This window comes from Odocoileus virginianus, chromosome 5, assembly GCF_023699985.2.
Source record: "Odocoileus virginianus isolate 20LAN1187 ecotype Illinois chromosome 5, Ovbor_1.2, whole genome shotgun sequence".
NCBI classification, from domain to species: Eukaryota; Metazoa; Chordata; class Mammalia; order Artiodactyla; family Cervidae; genus Odocoileus; species Odocoileus virginianus.
Genome location: NC_069678.1, coordinates 59,381,778 through 59,399,553, shown reverse-complemented (window position 1 = coordinate 59,399,553; position 17,776 = coordinate 59,381,778). Strand labels below are relative to the sequence as shown.

The 17,776-nt window shown below is 41.7% G+C and overlaps 1 long non-coding RNA gene across 1 annotated transcript in view; it reads left to right on the top strand.

The window, feature by feature from the left end:
* LOC139035216 (uncharacterized) overlaps window positions 1-12,943 on the top strand; it is a 55,327-nt gene extending 42,384 nt beyond the window's left edge. Inside the window, exon 2 of the long non-coding RNA XR_011487832.1 lies at window positions 6,952-12,943. This is a non-coding gene — a long non-coding RNA (uncharacterized lncRNA). The remainder of the gene's footprint in view (window positions 1-6,951) is intronic.
* The last annotated feature ends 4,833 nt before the right edge of the window (window positions 12,944-17,776 follow it).

Here is a 17,776-nt window from a genome sequence, read left to right as displayed (position 1 = left end):
CTTGCTTAGAGGGCCTCTGCCCCTCACTTCCATCAGTTTTAGAAGCCCACCCATGGACACCAGATGGCTGGAGCCTAAAGCCCAAAGTCTGGTGTGCAAGTTTCCTGAGGGTCTGGAAAGCTCTTAGCTCTTCTCCAACCTGCACCAAGCTGGTTCTCTCCAGTCAGAACTGTGAGCTGCCGCCAAGAAGACCTGGCAAGGTCCCAACTTCAACCCTTATAAATGAACCAAAAAGAGTAAAACTAACCAAATAGGAGTGGGCTGGGGGACAGGAAAGAGCAGGAGGCAGAGACAAATAAGAAACTTTTATTATGGTAGTGATAGTAATGAGACCAGCTAATGTTGATTGAATACTTAGCATGTGCCAGGCATGGTGCTGAGCTCGTTGAATCCTCACAACAAATCTCAAACCCTAGTTACTGGTGTGGCCGCAGTCCTGTGTTCTTAGTCATGATGCCAAAAGTCTGTGCATGGACTCAAGTTGAAAGGAAGCTAATGGACTTAAGGATTTGGGAATGGTTGAGCAGCTGGAATTCCTGCTTTAGTGGAGGTGGGGTAAAAGAGACTTGGAAGATTTAGAAGTTTTGTTTTTTCTTTTAATTAAAAAAATTATATTTTTGGCTGCTTTGGGTCTTAATTGCTGCTCGTGGGCTTTCTCTGGTTGCAGCAAGCAGAGGCTGCTCTCTAGTTGCTGTTTGCAGGCTTCTCGTTGCAGTAGCTTCTCTTGTTGCAGAGCATGGGTTCTAGAATGCTCTGGTTCAGTAGTTGGGGCTTAGTTGCTCTGTGGCATGTGGATCTTAATTCCTGGACCAGGGACTGAACCCATGACCCCTGCATTGGCAAGCAGATTCTTAACCACTGGACTACCAGGGAAGTCCCAATGTAGAAGTTCTGAAGAGATTTAGAGGGGTTCCAAGCTGGTGATGGTTGAGCAGGAGCCCCATAGTATGATGATGAAGATGAAAATAAGGTTCTGGTATCTGGATTGTGTGGGCGGGAGATGATAAGGAATCAGGTGGTGGTGTCAAAAATGGCAATGGAGGCAGTGGAGGAAACATGAACTTCATTCTTCTCATTTATAATTAGGTATTAATCCCGGTTATGTGTCAGGCAAACCTCTAGATTCTGAATAGTGATGAACAGGAAAGTTAAAGCCTTGTGATCATGGGTTTTATGTCCCTGTAGGAGTGACAACAACAATCAAGGAGCAAGTGTACAAGAAAGAGGCCAGGACGTGATTAAGTGCTGGCAAGTGATAGAGTGTGTATATGGATTTAGATTTGGGCTTTGTGGTTCAGGAACATCTTCCTGAGAAGGTGGCATGTGAGTGGGACATGAAAGACAAGGAGGAGTCAGCCACAAAATCAGGGGGAAGACTATTTCAAATACAGAGACCAGTTGGTGCAAAGGCCCTAATTGGGAAAAAGCCTGGAAGAAGACCAAGGCCAGCATAGCTGGCAATAACATACAGAGAATAGTGTGGATGAGGTCTGAGAGGTGGGCAAGGGCTGATAGGGGGAACCTTATTGTCCCGCAATTTGCTGTTTGGATTTTAATCTAAAGATAGTGGGAAGCTATGAAGGGCTTTAATTAAAAGAGGAATGGCCTGGGGTGTGTGTGTGTGTGTGTGTGTGTGTGTGTGTGTGTGTTTATTAAATTGAGCTTAACTGTGGAGCAGCAGTGGATGAGAGGAAGGAAACAGGGTCCCAACAGAAATAAGCCATTTTTCATAAGAGGTTGTTAGAGTTTTTGTTTTTTTTTTTTTTAATCTTGAAGTAGAATGCATTTCCAAGGGTCAACTTCCAAGGTCAAGAGTAATCTGAGGAGTCTGCTCCATCCCTGTGGTTGTTTGTGAGGAAGTCAGAGCAAGGCACAGACCAAACCTCTCATTATGGAGGAGAGGGTGTGTGTGTTTTTCCTTTCCACTGAGAAACAGACAGCAGAAGAAATGTATTTATCTGAATCTCTCCCACCCACCGTCCCCTTTCCCTGGGTACCTTGAACCCCTTTCCCAGTATCTTTATCCTTCTTATGGTTTAATAAAGTAAGCTCTGTCTAATTTCTAAGCTGGTTTCCCTAGGGGTCTAGCTTGGGGAATTCTCTTTCCTGTCATAGGAACCAGTTAACTGACTTCATTTTGCTTTCCTGCCCCCATCACTAGGACCTGGGAGTCACTTTCCGGACTCCACACTGCCCCCTTCTCAGGCTTCAGATGATCCCTCTGGGCCTCTATTCCTCTTGCTCCTTTGCTGGTCCAGACTCCTCATTTTCATCAGATTTCATGCTGAGCAACATGCTGGAGAAAAGGAGGGAGTAACTCTGGCAACCTAAAAAGATACTCTGCATCCCTGGCAGCTGCTGCCTGGGTTTCACTGGCCTGGAGCAATGAGCAGGCTATGCCTGGTCCTAGCTGGGGTTCTATAAACCACCTACCATGAGGTTTCTGGCAGAGCCCCTGTGAAATATGGATGATTCAGAGCATGGAGCCGACTTTCTTCTGACTCTTCTTTGAGTTCTGGTTGTCATGACACTGCACTGAAAGCCACATACAACAGTGGCTCATGTTGAGTGAAGACACACATGGGCCTGCCTCTGCACCAAGGTCTCGGTAGGCCCGTCACATGAGACCCTCACCATTTTCCTACAGAGATGGGATCTTGATCTCCATTTTTATAGAGGAGACACGGAGAGATTGAGTAGCCTGCCTACAGTAATAGAGATGGGATTCTAACAGGAATCAAGTGTTCACCTTTGTTTCTCCTTCACCAGCATTTCAGTCTCAAGGTAAACTTCTGATGCAGTTTACTTTCAGGGTCTCAATTACAAAAAGTTTTCCCACCGTGACTCAACTACCCATACCAAGATATTTTCTCAGTATGGGCCCTGGGGAGATTTGGAGGAGGTTCTGACTGATGATGTAAAATCTGAGGTTCTGAATTTCTCACAAACAGCCTGTTTTCTCAATTAATGGACTTTGAAGTGTTACACATGAAAGCATTTCCAGTGTCTGGAATTGTAAATTTAATATTGTCAATACTTAATTGTTCTTTCTAGATTTTTATGATGCATTTATATTGCTATCAGAAAGGAAAAAAAGAAGAAACTGGAAAATTAGGCAATAAGAAAATAGGGGAAAACAAAAGAAGAAAAGAAAATAAACTGTTCAGACTTATCTCAAGCCATTAAAGCTAACAAGTTTCCTGTGCAGAGGGTCTTACTGCAGTCACATAGACCATCCTTAGACTTAAATTCTGGCCTGGCTGAAGACCAAGTCTTCATATCTGTAGTACATGGTCAGCACCCTTGAACAGAGATGAAAACCAATACAGATTGGTGGCTTAAATCAGATGTCGTCCAGGATATACAAAGAATGCCAATATATGGCCAGTTTGAGGTTAACAGTTCCATAGATTTATTCCCTGTTGAGGTATGAGATCATTTTTAGTGAGACTCAGATTTTCGAGACTTGAGAAAAGAACTGATGTCATGATTCAGTGAGTTCCTGAGGAAATGTGGATTTTTTTGGCCATATATTCTCAGTTTGGGGGTTCATTTGGCATAATGCCATGCTAGATTTGAAAGCAAATGTCAAGCACAATTGTAATATATATAGAAATTCACCTCCAAAGGACTTATTTTCCTCATCTGGAAAATGAGAGGGTAGACCAGATGCTCCCTGAAGGGCTTTCTAGCACGTGTGTGCTCTGGTTTATGTATTTTGGACATAGTATTTCACTTTTTGTTTACTAAAATCTGAAAGGAGTAAAGAAGATAATATCCAGCCACCAACTTCCCAACCCTGTTATAGCTGACCTACAAATTGGATGGCTAAAGGATTATGTTACCTCGGGCTAAATAAATAGAATAGGTCAGCATTCTGAGAAGATGCTTGGACTGTGGCCTTCTAGATAAGCCCTATGCCCAGGTATTTGCAGCGACTGCCCAATGTCACAGATAGAAGGATTATTCCATGCCCTTTGAATGGATTTGTGAGAAGGAATTAAAATAAGTACCAAACTAAAGCCAACTAAAATACTCAAGCCCTTCTAGTTTTGTGTTTTCACCCAAAATGTATATGATGATTTTTTATTCTTTCTGTGTTTTTCCCTTTTTTTAAAAGCAAGTAATCTATAAATAACATTTACTTAGGCCTCTTTTTGAAAAAAACTCATGAAATATTCCCAATAAGCTCTCCAATACTTGTGTATGTGTTAGGTGATACTTAGTGACAGAACCATGTAGAAGCTAAGAGTTGAAGTCTTAGATTTCTGTCTTGCTACTTAATTAGCTGTGTGACCTTGAGCAACCTACTTAACCTCTCTGAGTTCTCATCTATAAGATGGGGATATTAGCAGTTCTTTCTTTCCTTCCTTCCACAAATACTTCTTTTAAGCACCTACAGTTTGTGACTCAAGTTTCTGGCAATAAGTGCAACAGTGAGCAAAGACGGAGTTCCTTTTCTCATGTACCTAAAAATCTAGTTGAGTGAAACAGACAATAGGTAAATATGGATGTCAGGTGGCAAGCGCAGTGAACAAAGCGGAGTGAGGGGTATGAGAAGAGAAGCTAGTTAGAAAGGGTGGTCAAAGAAGGCCTCTCTGAGACAGTGACAAAACATGAACTAAGTATAGGGAAGAATTCCAGGTGAGAGTGGGAGGAACACAGATGCAATGACCAGAAGGTGGAAGATATGCTTTGAATGGATGTTTGAGAAAAAGTAAGAAAGAACATTATTCCTTGTAAAGCCTTTAGTTTTTACTCTAAATGAGTTGAGAAGCCACTGGGGGTTTGAGCAGACGAGTAGTAACATGATCTGATATATATAGAAAAGAATCATCTTTCCAGATGTTTTAACATGTCATTTGACTATGTTTTTAAAGAGTGACTTCTCAAGCATATAGTGAGACTGACCTGAGTTTATGACGTGGTGTGTATATGAACTGCTTAGCCCAGTGCCTACCAGTAGACTGCACTCAGGGGGCAGCTTTTATTATTATAGTGGGCTTAATGATCCATCACCAAGGTTCTGCCCTGATGGTGATAGGGCATCTCTTGGGGGCCAAGGAAACAGGGAGAGAAAACCAACTTTTCTTGAGCACTTACTCTGTGCCAGGCCTGTGCTTATTTAGCTTCAGTTCAGTTCAGTCGCTCACTCGTGTCTGATTCTTTGCAACCCCATGGACTGCAGCATGCCAGGCCTCCCTGTCTGTCACCAACTCCGGAGTTTACTCAGACTCCCTTCCATTAAGTTGGTGATGCCATGCAACCATCTCATCCTCTGTCATCCCCTTCTCCTCCCACCTTCGATCTTTCCCAGCATCAGGGTCTTTTCAGATGAGTCAGTTCTTCGCATCAGGTGGCCAAAGTATTGGTGTTTCAGCTTCGACATCAGTCCTTCCAATGAATATTCAGGACTGGTTGGATCTCCTTGCTGTCCAAGGGACTCTCAAGAGTCTTCTCCAATACCACAGTTCAAAAGCATCAATTCTGCATGCTCAGCTTTCTTTATTATTTATTATTTATTTACTTATTTAGCTTAGATACAATATAGAACAAAGCAGCATGTTTTGAGAAAGGGAAAGCAAAGGCATCTGACCACAAAAGAGCTCTGCTACCTTTCTTCTTCTTCTGTTTTTGATATTTGTTTATTTGGCTGCACGAGGTCTTAGCTGTGGCATGCAGGAATTTTAGTTGTAGCATGTGGGATCTAGTTTCCTGACTAGGGATAGAATCCCAGGCCCCCTGCACTGGGAGCTCAGAATCTTAGCTACTGAACCACCAGAGAAGTCCCAGCTCCTCTATCAGTCTTTTCATGGTGCCCAAAACTAGTCACAACTTTGGGTGTGGACACAATTGAAGGGTACATTTTAACCTGAGGGTAGTAACACCAGGCCCTATTCATCCATTTCCACTTTGATTTCATGGATCAGATGAACTAACTGGTCACCCCAGTGGCCCTTGAGTCTGAGGGCTTGGGGTCAAAATCCAATTCAACAACTCACTAACTGTGCAACTTTGAAAGAGGTTTGAAATCTCTCTGTGCTTCAGGTTTCCAGTCTTAACAATGATAGTGATAATTATCTCTTAATGTTTATGTGAGCCAATGTGAAGTGATGCATGCAAAATGCTTTAGCTTGCATAACTATATTATCTGCACAGTTAATTAATGAGCCAACAGAAGAAATTTGAAGTCTGGAACACCGGACTGGTAAAAGTTTTCAGGAGAAAGCAAAGGACCACTTTTAGGAGAAAGCAAAGAACCAAAAATGTTATGGTACAAGTATGAGAAGTTTTGCAGGATGAGCCCTTCCAACAGTGGAAATAGCTAATAAAAAGATGCTAAAACATTAAAAAAAAAAAAAAACCCACAAAACTAATTCAAATCTTTGCAAGTTCCGACTATGGAGACAGAAGATTCAAGCGATCCAGCAAGAATTTTTGATCAGTATGCTGCAGGGTACTGAATGATAGGGAGCCAAACAATTAGATGGGCCATAAAAGGAATTCAAACAAGACAGCAAGAAAAACATTTAGATATGGGAAAGGACAGTATCAGAAAATTCACAAAGTAAGAAATGCAACTGGAAGACAAATTAATGAAACAATGTGTCCTGATCAAGTTAGCAAAAATTTTAAAAAAATATAAATTCCTTGACAATTATGGAAAAATAGGGCTTTCTTATACAATCCTTCCTCAGTATCTGTGGGGGAATTTATTCTAGGAATGCTATATATATGAAAATCTCAAGTCCCTTATATAAAGTGGCATAGTATTTGCACATAACCCATGTAAATCCTCCTCCCCTATACTTTAAATCACCTCTAGATTACTTATAATACTCTAGATTACTTATAATACCCAGTACAATGTAAATGCTGTATAAATTATTGTAAATACAATGTACAAACATAACCCTCATTTACTGAGTTTTGTTTTATCCTGTTCCACAGATACTGTGCTTCTTTACAAACTGAATGAAACAGGGCAAAGGCGAATAAAGTTTTGCCAAGAGAACGCACTGATCATAGCAAACACCCTCTTCCAACAACACAAGAGAAGACTCTACACATGGACATCACCAGATGGTCAATACTGAAAACAGACTGATTATATTCTTTGCAGCCAAAGATGGAGAAGCTCTATATAGTCAACAAAAACTAGACCAAGAGCTGACTGTGGCTCAAGTTATGAACTCCTTATTGCCAAATTCAGACTTAAATTGAAGAAAGTAGGGAAAACTTCTAGACCATTCAGGTATGACCTAAATCAAACCCCTCACAACTATACAGTGGAAGCTACAAACAGATTCAAGGGATTAGATCTGATAGAGTGCCTGAAGAACTATGGATGGAGGTTCTTGACATTGTGCTGGAGGCAGGGATCAAGACCATCTCCAAGGAAAAAAAATGCAAAAAGGGAAAATGGTTGTCTGAGGAGGACTTACAAACAGCTGAGAAAAGAAGAGAAGCTAAGGGCAAAGGAGAAAAGGAAAGATATACCCAACTGAGTGCAGAGTTCCAAAGAATAGTAAGGAGGGATAAGAAAGCCTTCCTCAGTGATCAATGCAAAGAAATAGAGGAAAACAATAGAATGAGAAAGACTAGAGATCTCTTCAAGAAAATTAGAGATACCAAGGCAACTTTTCGTGCAAAGATGGGCACAATAAAGGTCAGAGATGGTATGGGCCTAACATATGCAGAAGATACTAAGAAGAGGTGAAAGGAATAAACAGAAGAACTATATCAAAAAGATCTTCTTGACCCAGATAATCATGATGGTGTGATCACTCACCAAGAGCCAGACATCCTGGAATGCAAAGTCAAGTAGGCCTTAGGAAGCATCACTACAAACAAAGCTAGTGGAGGTGGTGGAATTCCAGTTGAGCTATTTCAAATCCTAAAAAATGATACTGTGAAAGTGCTGCACTCAATATGCCAGCAAATTTGGAAAACTCATCAGTGGCCACAGGACTGGAAAGGTCAGTTTTCATTCCAATCCCAAAGAAAGGCAATGCCAAAGAATGCTCAAACTACCACAGTAATTGCACTCATCTCACATGCTAACAAAGTCATGCTCAAAATTCTCCAATCAGACTTCAGCAGTATGTTAACCGTGAACTTCCAGATGTTCAAGCTGGATTTAGAAAAGGCAGAGGAACCAGAGATCAAATTGCCAACATCCGTTGGGTCATCGAAAAAGGGACAGAGTTCCAGAAAAACATCCATTTTTGCTTTATTGACAGTGCCAAAGCCTTTGACTGTGTGGATCACAACAAACTGTGGAAAATTATTAGAGATGGGAATACCAGACCACCTGACCTGCCTCCTAAGAAATGTGTATGCAGGTCAAGAGACAACAGTTAAAACTGGACATGGAGCAACAACTGGTTCCAAGTCAGGAAAGGAGTACATCAAGGCTGTATATTGTCACCCTGCTTATTTAATTTATATGCAGAGTACATCATGAGACATGCTGGACTGGATGAAGCACAAGCTGGAATCAAGATTGCCAGGAGAAATATCGATAACTTCAGATATGCAGGTGACACCACCCTTATGGCAGAAAGTGAAGAACTAAAGAGCCTCTTGATGAAAGTGAAAGAGGAGAGTGAAAAAGTTGACTTAAAACTCAACATTCAGAAAACTAAGATCATAGCATCTGGTCCCATCCCTTCATGGCAAATAGATGGAGAAACAGTGGAAACAGTGACAGACTTTATTTTGGGGGGCTCCAAAATCACTGCAGGTGGTGACTGCAGCCATGAAATTAAAAGACGCTTGCTCCTTGGGAGAAAAGTTGTGCCCAACCAAGATAGCATATTAAAAATCGGAGACATTACTTTGCGAACAAAGGTCCATCTAGTCAAGGCTATGGTTTTTCCAGTAGTCATGTATGGATATAAGAGTTGGACTATCAACTGAGCGCCAAAGAATTGATGCTTTTGAACTGTGGTGTTGGAGGATACTCTTGAGAGTCCCTTGGACTGCAAGGAGATCCAACCAGTCCATCCTAAAGGAAATCAGTCCTGAATATTCATTGGAAGGACTGATGCTAAAGCTGAAACTCCAATACTTTAGCCACCTGATGTGAAGAGGTGACTCATTTGAAAAGACCCTGATGCTAGGAAAGATTGAAGGCAGGAGGAGATGGGGACGACAGAGGATGAGATGGTTGGATGGTATCACCGACTCAATGGACATGAGTTTAAACTCCGAGAGTTGGTGATGGGCAGGAAAGCCTGGCATGCTGCAGTCCATGGGGTCACAAAGAGTCGGACATGATTGAGTGACTGAACTGAACTGAAATGCACTAATTGAAGGTTGGTAGCAAACCTGTACCGAGCTACCTTTTGGTGCCATTTTCCAAATACTATCTGCTCACTTCCTGTCTCTATGTTACATTTTTATAATTATTGCAATATTTTACATTTTTTCATTATGATCATACTTATTATGGTGATCTGTGATCAGTGATCTTTGTTACTGTTGCAAAAATATCACAAATTACTGAAGTCTCAGATGATGGTTAGCATTTTTTTTTTAAGCAATACTTTTAGTTATGTACTTTTTTAGACACACTATTATTGCACAGATAACAGTCTATGGCATGGAATAAACATCACTTTTTTATGTACTGGGAAACAAAAAAATTCATGTGACTTGTTTTATTGTGATATTTGCTTTATTTTAGCGGTCTGGAACCAAACCCAAAATATCACAGAAATATGCCTGTAAATGCTACTTAAATAGTTACCACTTTGCAGCAAATCAAGTTTTGCCTTTTGGAACTTCCTGGAGTTTTTTTTCTGAATATTTTTGACCCAAGGTTGGTTGAATCTGTGGATACACAGAGCCAATAGTATACCGCTGAAAAGAATGTAAATTTTTTTATATTTTTTTAAAGTTTATTTAATTGAAGAATAGTTCATTTACAATGTTTTGTTAATTTGTGCTGTACAGGAAAGTGATTCAGTTATACATATGTGTATATTCATTTTCAGATTCCTTTCAATTATGGCTTATTGCTTAGATGGTAAAGAATCTGCCTATAGTGCAGGAGACCCTGGTTCGATTCCTGGGTTGGGAAGGTCCCCTGGAGAAAGAAATGGCAAACCACTCCAGTATTCTTGCCTGGAAAATCCCATGGACAGAGGAGCCTGGTGGGCTGCAGTCCATGGGGTCACAGAGTCCAGCGTGACTGAGTGACTAACACTTTCACTGTCATTGAATACAGTTCCCTGTACTAGACAGTAGTCCTTTGTTGTTTATCCATTCTATATATGATAGTTTCCATCTACTAATCCCAAATTCCCAAACCATCCCACCCGCCCCCCCGTTGGCAACAAATCTATTTTCTTTGTCTTTGAATCTGTTTCTTTTGCATAGAGAAGTTCTTTACTGTCGTATTTTAGATTCCACATATAAGTGATATCACATGGTATCTGTTTTTCTCTTTCTGATTTACTTCGCTTAGTATGATAATCTCTAGGTCTATCCATGTTGCTGCAAATGGCATTATTTCATTCTCTCCATGGCTGAGTAGTATTCCATTGTAGTATGTATACATACCACATCTTCTTTATCCACTCATCTGTTGATGGACATTTAGGTTGTTCCCATGTTTTGGTTATTGTGAATAGAGCTGCCATGAACATAGGGGTGCATGTATCTTTTCGAATTATATTTTTGTCTAGATATACACCCAGGAGTGGGATTGCTGGATCATATGACAAATCTAGTTTTAATTTTTGAGGAATTTCCATATTGCTTTCCATAGTGGCTGCACAAATTTATGTTCCCAACAACAGTGGAGGGCTTCCTTGATAGGTCAGATGGTAAAGAATCCACCTGCAGTGCAGGAGACCCTGGTTTCATTCCTGGGTTGGGAAGATCCCCTGGAGAAGGGAAAGGCTACCCACTCCAGTATTCTGGCATGGAGAATTCCAGGGACTGTATTGTCCATGGGGTTGCAAAAGAGTCGAACACGACTGAACAACTTTCACTTCATGACAACAGTGGAGGAGGGTTCCCTTTTTTTATACCCTCTCCAGCATTCTTATTTATAGACTTTTTAATGATGGCTATTTTGACTGGTGTGAGGCAGTAGCTCAGTGCAGCTTTGATTTGTGTTTCTCTCTTTTAATTGAAGTATAGTTGATATACAGTGTTGAACCAGTCTTTGCTATACAGAAAAGTGACTCTAAGTTATACACATATAGGCATTCTTTTTTAATATTCTTTTCCATTATGGTTTATCACAGGATATTGAATATAGTTCCCTGTGCTATACAGTAGAACCTCATTATTTATCCATGCTATATATAATAGTTTACATCTGCTAGTCCTAAACTCCCTGTTCTTCCCTCTCCCACCCCCCGCCCCGGGCAACTACAGGTCTGTTCTCTGTGTCTGTGAGCCTGTTTCTGTGTTGTAGATAGGTTCATTTGTGCCATATTTTAGACTCTACATATAACTGATGTCATGGTATTTGTCTTTCTCTTTCTGACTTACTTCACTTATTATGATAATCTCTAGTTGCATCTGTGTTGCTGCAAATGACATTATTTTGTTCTTTTTTATGGCTGAGCAGTATTGCATTATTAACCATTAGTGAAGTCACTCAGTTGTGTCCAACTCTTTGCAACCCCATGGACTGTAGCCTAATAGGCTCCTCCGTCCATGGGATTTTCCAGGCAAGAATACCGGAACATTAACCATTAGGGAAATGCAAATCAAAACCATAATGAGATACATTTTATATCTACTAGGATGGTTATACTAAGAAAGACAAATAATATCAAGTGCTGACAAGGATGTGGAGAAATTAGAACCCTCATATGATGCTGGTGGAATGTAAAATGATGCAGACAATTTGGAAAACAATACATCAGTGGACTGTAGCCCACGAGGCTCCTCCATCCTGGAAGCAAGAGTACTGGAGTGGGTTGCCATTTCCTTCTCCAGGGGATCTTCCCAACCCAGGGATCGAACCTGGGTCTCCCACATTGTGAGCAGATGCTTTATGGTCTGAGCCACCAGGGAAATCCCATACATCAGTTCCACAGAAGGTTAAACATAGAGTTACTCTGTGACCCAGCCATTCCACTCCCAGGCATATATCCAAGAGAAATAAAAACGTATTTGTACAGAAATGTGCACAGCAGCATTATTTATAATAGTTAAAAAGTGGGAACAACACAAATGTCCACCAAATGACAAACTGATAAATTGTAGCATATCCATATAATAGAATATTATTTGACAATATAAAGGGATGAATTATTGACATTTGCTATAACATGGATAAGCCTTTAAAAAATATGCTAAGTGAGAGATTTCAGTCACAATATACCATATATTTTACAATTCTATTTATATGAAATGTCCAGAATTGACAAATCTATAGAGACAGAGTAGATGCCTAAGGCTGGGGTTGCAGCATGGTTGGGGATGGGGAATGATTGCTAACGGGCCCAAGGCTTCTTCTTAGGATAATAGGCCCTCAAATTGATTATGGTGACCATTGCACAATTCTGTGTATCCTAAAAACCACCAAACTGTATACTTTAAATGGACAAATTTAAATTCTTATGGTACATGAATTACATCTTAATAGAACTGTAAAAAATACATTTGTGTAAAGCGTATACTAATAGAACAAATGTTCACAAAATGTGTGAATAATTTGAGATTGTGTTTTGTAAACTACGATTATAATTATTTGGAAAAGGGATAAAAAACTGACACATTCTGCCAAGAGGTGCACTGAAGTGTTAATGAAGGTTGCCTTTGGATTGTTGAACTATGGTTGATAGCTTTTTACCCCTTTTAATGAGCAGCTTTACTTTTATAATAAGGGTAACTTAAAAAACAATGAAGAGTTCCTATTTCCAAAACAGTCCTTGGGTACAATCTTTATTAAATACTGCCAAACACAAAACAACTGTAGACAGTTTCAGATGTCATTCTTGAGAAAATAGTCTGATTGAGACCAAAATGATGTCTTCCATGCTCTCTCCTACCTCCGGTTCTTCTACCTCTTACGCCCATTAAAAAAAAACCATTTAGAAAGTCCTGAGCTAGTAAAAGCCAGAAATGTGCTGGCAGCTTCCTGTCCTAGAGGTGAGGGCCCAACAACTGCTATCCGAGGCTTCTGATAGTGAAAGTGAGGGAGGGAGGCATTTGTCCCAGCAGCGGGCAGGAGTTACGGCCCGTGCCAGGTACAAGAAGTTTTATTTATTCCTGGTGCACACACTCTCTGCTTATCTCTACTGAGGAAACCAGCTTTTCCTTCTCACCTCCCAAGAGGCGGAGCCAGCGCTGGCTCGTGTCCCTGGACAGGGTTACACTTCCCAGCTGGCCCCTCTCCAGGCAGCCAGTTGTCCGTCTCTATCTTAGAGGAACAGCTTTGACAAAGACCTTGGCCCTGTTTGGAAATTCCCTTTCCTTTGCTCTCCCAAACAAAATTAATTTGAAACAGTTGGGTTCATCTGACTTTTTTCCTCTAAGGAGCATGCGTTCAAATGAGAGGGAGGGTCTCCTGGAGACAGTGTCCAGGCTGTCTGCTTGGAGTCCACATCCCTCTCCAGTGCTGAGCATCTGCAGGGCCTTCAGAGGCATGCACTGGGATGAAGAGGGACCCGGGGGCCAGGTTTCTGGGGAGTGGCTGAAAGATCTGGGGCTGCTTGGCATGGAGATGAGAAAACTCAGGGAGCTCCTGAGAGGTATCTCAATGAGCTGTTACCATGAGAAAGGTTTATTTTGGAATATCTCAGAGAAAAACTGAAACTGATGTGGAGAAGTTGCAAGGAGGAAAGTTTGCTTTAACACAAAGAAATTATAATAACTAGAATTTTCAAACAGGCAACAGGTTCTATAGTAGAGGAGGCAAGTTTCATCCCATGTAACAAGTTTGTTTCAGGCATCACCAAGTTGTGAGAATGAAACATCTTTTTCAGCTGTTATGTGGTGGTTATTATATGTCCGACACTGGTGGTTATTATATGCCCGACACTGTTTTAAGGACTTTACATACATAATTCCTGGAATAGTCACAGCAACTCTCTGAAATAATGTATTATTATCTCCAATTTACAGATGAGGAAAAATAGGCTCAGAGTGGTTCAGTAACTTGCCCAGGGCCACACTGAGACTCAAATCCAGTTAATCTGACACCAAAATCCATGCTCTTAACTATTGTAGTGAAGTCCTAGTGGTTCAGATGGTAAAGAATCTGCCTCCAATGCAAGAGACCCGGGTTCAATCCTTGGGTCAAGGAAGATCCCCTGGAGAAGGGAATGGCAACCCACCCCCACTAATTTTGCCTGAAGAATTCTACGGACAGAGGAGCCTGGTGGGCTACAGTTCATGGGGTTGCAAAAAGTCAGACAAGACTGAGTGACTTCATTCACACTTCTCTGAATACCCCCAAACACCACAGCAGGTGCCTACATATCCAATTAGAGGAGTTTGTCTCCCTCACCGAGAGGTGCCTGGGTCATTTCCAGGTGTCCCCATGGAATACCTTTTGTTATTGCTTGGTTACTGAGTTGTATCTGACTCTTTGTGAACCCTTGGACTGCAGCATGCCAAGCTCCTCTGTCCTCCACTGTCTCCCGGAAGTTTGCTCAAAATCACGTCCATTGAATCCGTGATGCCATCCAACCATCTCATCCTCTGTCACCCCCTTCTCCTTTTGCCTTCAGTCTTTCACAGTATCAGGGTCTTATGAGTTGACTCTTCGCATCAGGGGGCCAAAGTATTGCCCATAACCTACTGCATATGGTACAGGCACATGTCATGCACTGTGGTTTCCCTCTTGGTGACACCTCAGCTCTCAACACTGTTTAGGCAGCCTTGCTGCTGCCTCTGTTGCTGCTGAGGCGCTTGAGTCGGACACGGCTCTATGGGGTCTGTGCGACCCCATAGACGGAAGCCCACCAGGCTCCTCTGTCTGCGGGATTTTCCAGGCGAGAGTACTGGAGTGGAGTGCCATTGCCTTCTCCGGTTGCTTCTGCTGGCTATACCAATTGTGAGAACACCAATGTCAGTGCTGGGGAGCTTCCTCACAACGTGCCCTAGGTCCTAAGACTCAGCGTCCCTGTGTGTTACTGGGTCTTGAGAGTTACAGAGAATGGTCCCACTTCTCTGCCACAGTTCGTCATCTGAATCCCCAAGAAACACTAGTTTTGGCCAGAGTCCTCTATATCTCAACAATTTGTCTCTCTCAGCTACTGGCCTTCATCTTCTTGGTTATAGGATTCCAGAGAAGTCCAGCAGTTGGAACTGGGTCATTGTCATCTTTACTTCTCTCTCAACTCTCTACTGTCATTTGGACACGCAAAACAAAACTCTCTTTTCCCCCAGCCACAAAACAGAGCCTCTGTGCACCAGCTGAAGAGGTACTCTTAAGAAATGTCACCTAGCTTCTCCCAAGGCCCTGCGTAGCCAGAGAGGATCTGTGGTACCTGTGAACAGAAGTGGGAAGGTTATTGGTCAGAAGTGCAGGGGGAAGGGATGCTGGACCAAGTTGGGGCCAGAAAGAATGATAAGGGCTTGTTGGCTCTAAAGTGTTAGAACCGTAAGTCACAAATAGTCTGATAGAAATTGAGTTGGTCACCCCTTTTTCTCAGATAGCCCCTCTGGGTTTATTTGGAGAACAGTAAGCTATGTTTTACTTATGGAAGGTGAAGAGTGAAGTAACTGGCTATTTCATGCAGCTCACCTGTATGTGAGGAAGCTGGGATGAAAGTTTATTGTTGGGGAGCAACTAATGGTTTCTCCAATAAACTGTTTCCTTCAGGGAGAATTTCAGAGATGAACTTCCTGTATTTGTACTCTAATCTCTCTCAGGCTCTGGGTAAAGGTTACAAGGACTCATTTAATTTTTAACATTTCCATATTATCCAAGATATCTTCTTATTGTTTTTTATGGGTAAAATGAGGGTTTGGGATGTTCAAATTCTTGGAAGGTTCTGTGGTAGCATTTGGCTGAAAGAGGGGAGAGAAGATTGGGGAAAGAGTGAAGCACATGTTGCTGTAGTTTATGGAGAAAGGGTGTGGTAACTGGTATCAACATAACCTTCAGTAATCCTTGCCTCCAGTTGTTCAGGCCTTGTATATTCAGATACTGTTCCCATATTAAATCCATGTCTGTAGGAGGAATAACATGGCCATAGTGACAGTGTGTGAGTTCCTAGGCTAGGCCATGGCTTCCACCTTGGTCCCTTAGATTGTTTGCTCTGGGGGAAGCTGGACATGGTGTTGTGGGGGACACTCAAAGAAGCCATGTGGAGAAGAACTGAGGCCACCTGCCAAAGCCAGCACCCCCCTGTCAACTACTTTTATTGGAAGTACATTCTGTAGCCCCAGTAGAGCTCAGATAACTGCAGCCCTTGACTACAGCCTCATAAAAGCTTCTGAACCGGAACTGCCCAAATTTCTTCCTGACCTACAGAAATCATCAAAGCTATTAATGATTTTAGCCACTAAGTCTTGACAAAATTTGTAACACAGCAAATCCATGCAAAGAGTAAGTCTGATCATGTGAAGACTCCTGAGCATGAGTCCTGTGGGTTGGGCACCTCCATGCACTGTATCCTTGGGAAGCCAGAGGGCAGTTTCTTTGTTCTTTGTTCTGTGGTAGGAGTTGGCAGACTAGGGCCCATGGGTCGAATCCAGCCTTCCCCGGGCCGAACCTGCCTGTGTCATTGTCTACATGTTATCTATGGTTGATTTCTTGCTACAGTGATAGAGCTGAGTAGTTGTGACAGACTAGATGGTTCACAAAGCTGAAAATATTTTCTATTTAGCCCTTTTTAGGAAAAATCTTGCTGACCTCTGTTCTACAGGAATTTATAGACTGATGGTGAAATGTCTCTCTTCCATTTATGCAGATCCACATGCTCTCCCCACATAAGAGTCTGGAGTGCATGTGTGCTACTTCATTTGTCCAGAGTCCTCTTTTCCTTCTACATCTGGCCAACTCCTACTCATCCTTCAAACGCAGTTGAGATACACCACCTTCATGCAACCTTTACTTGGCCAAAGTCCTCTCTTCCTTTGAGGCTGTTTTACACATCACCTTTGCCCCTCATGACCCCAAGCTAAGCCAATTCTAACAGCATGTTTTCATACCTCTTTAAGAATTCTAATCGATAATATGGAGTTTTGTTTAGTGTCTTTCTCCCCCAGTGGGTATGAGCTCTTCAAGGGCAAGGACTGTATGTTATTCATTTTATAGCCTCAGAGTAATATGCCTTTGTTTATTCATCACAGATACTTACTGAATGCTTATTTTTATTTGCCAGATCATTGCTGGCACCAGGATACACAGAGACTGAGTCCTTACCCTGAGGTTGCTCTAGGATGAAAATGGAAAAGCAAACTGGTCATAGGATTCAGTGTGATGGAGATGTGTGCAATCTCCATTGTAAGCCATATTTGCAATAACCGTATAAACACCTGCAAAGAATAATTGGTTTTCAACACTTTCATAGCATTTACTATGTGTCAGACACTCTACTAAGCACTTACATATATTATAATTTATCTAGTCTTTGTACCACCTGAGGCAAATATGTATGACAATTATTTCCATTTTAGAGCATATAGAGACCCAGAGAAGTCAAGTAACATGCCCAGGGTCACAGAGCTAAAAAAATGTCAAATGAATTTCTGAGCAATTCTTTAGTTGAATAATTAATTCCAGTCTCAGCAACACAACAAGTTTAAGGTCTTGGGATAATGCTGCTCTTTTCTCTCTGAACACTAAGTG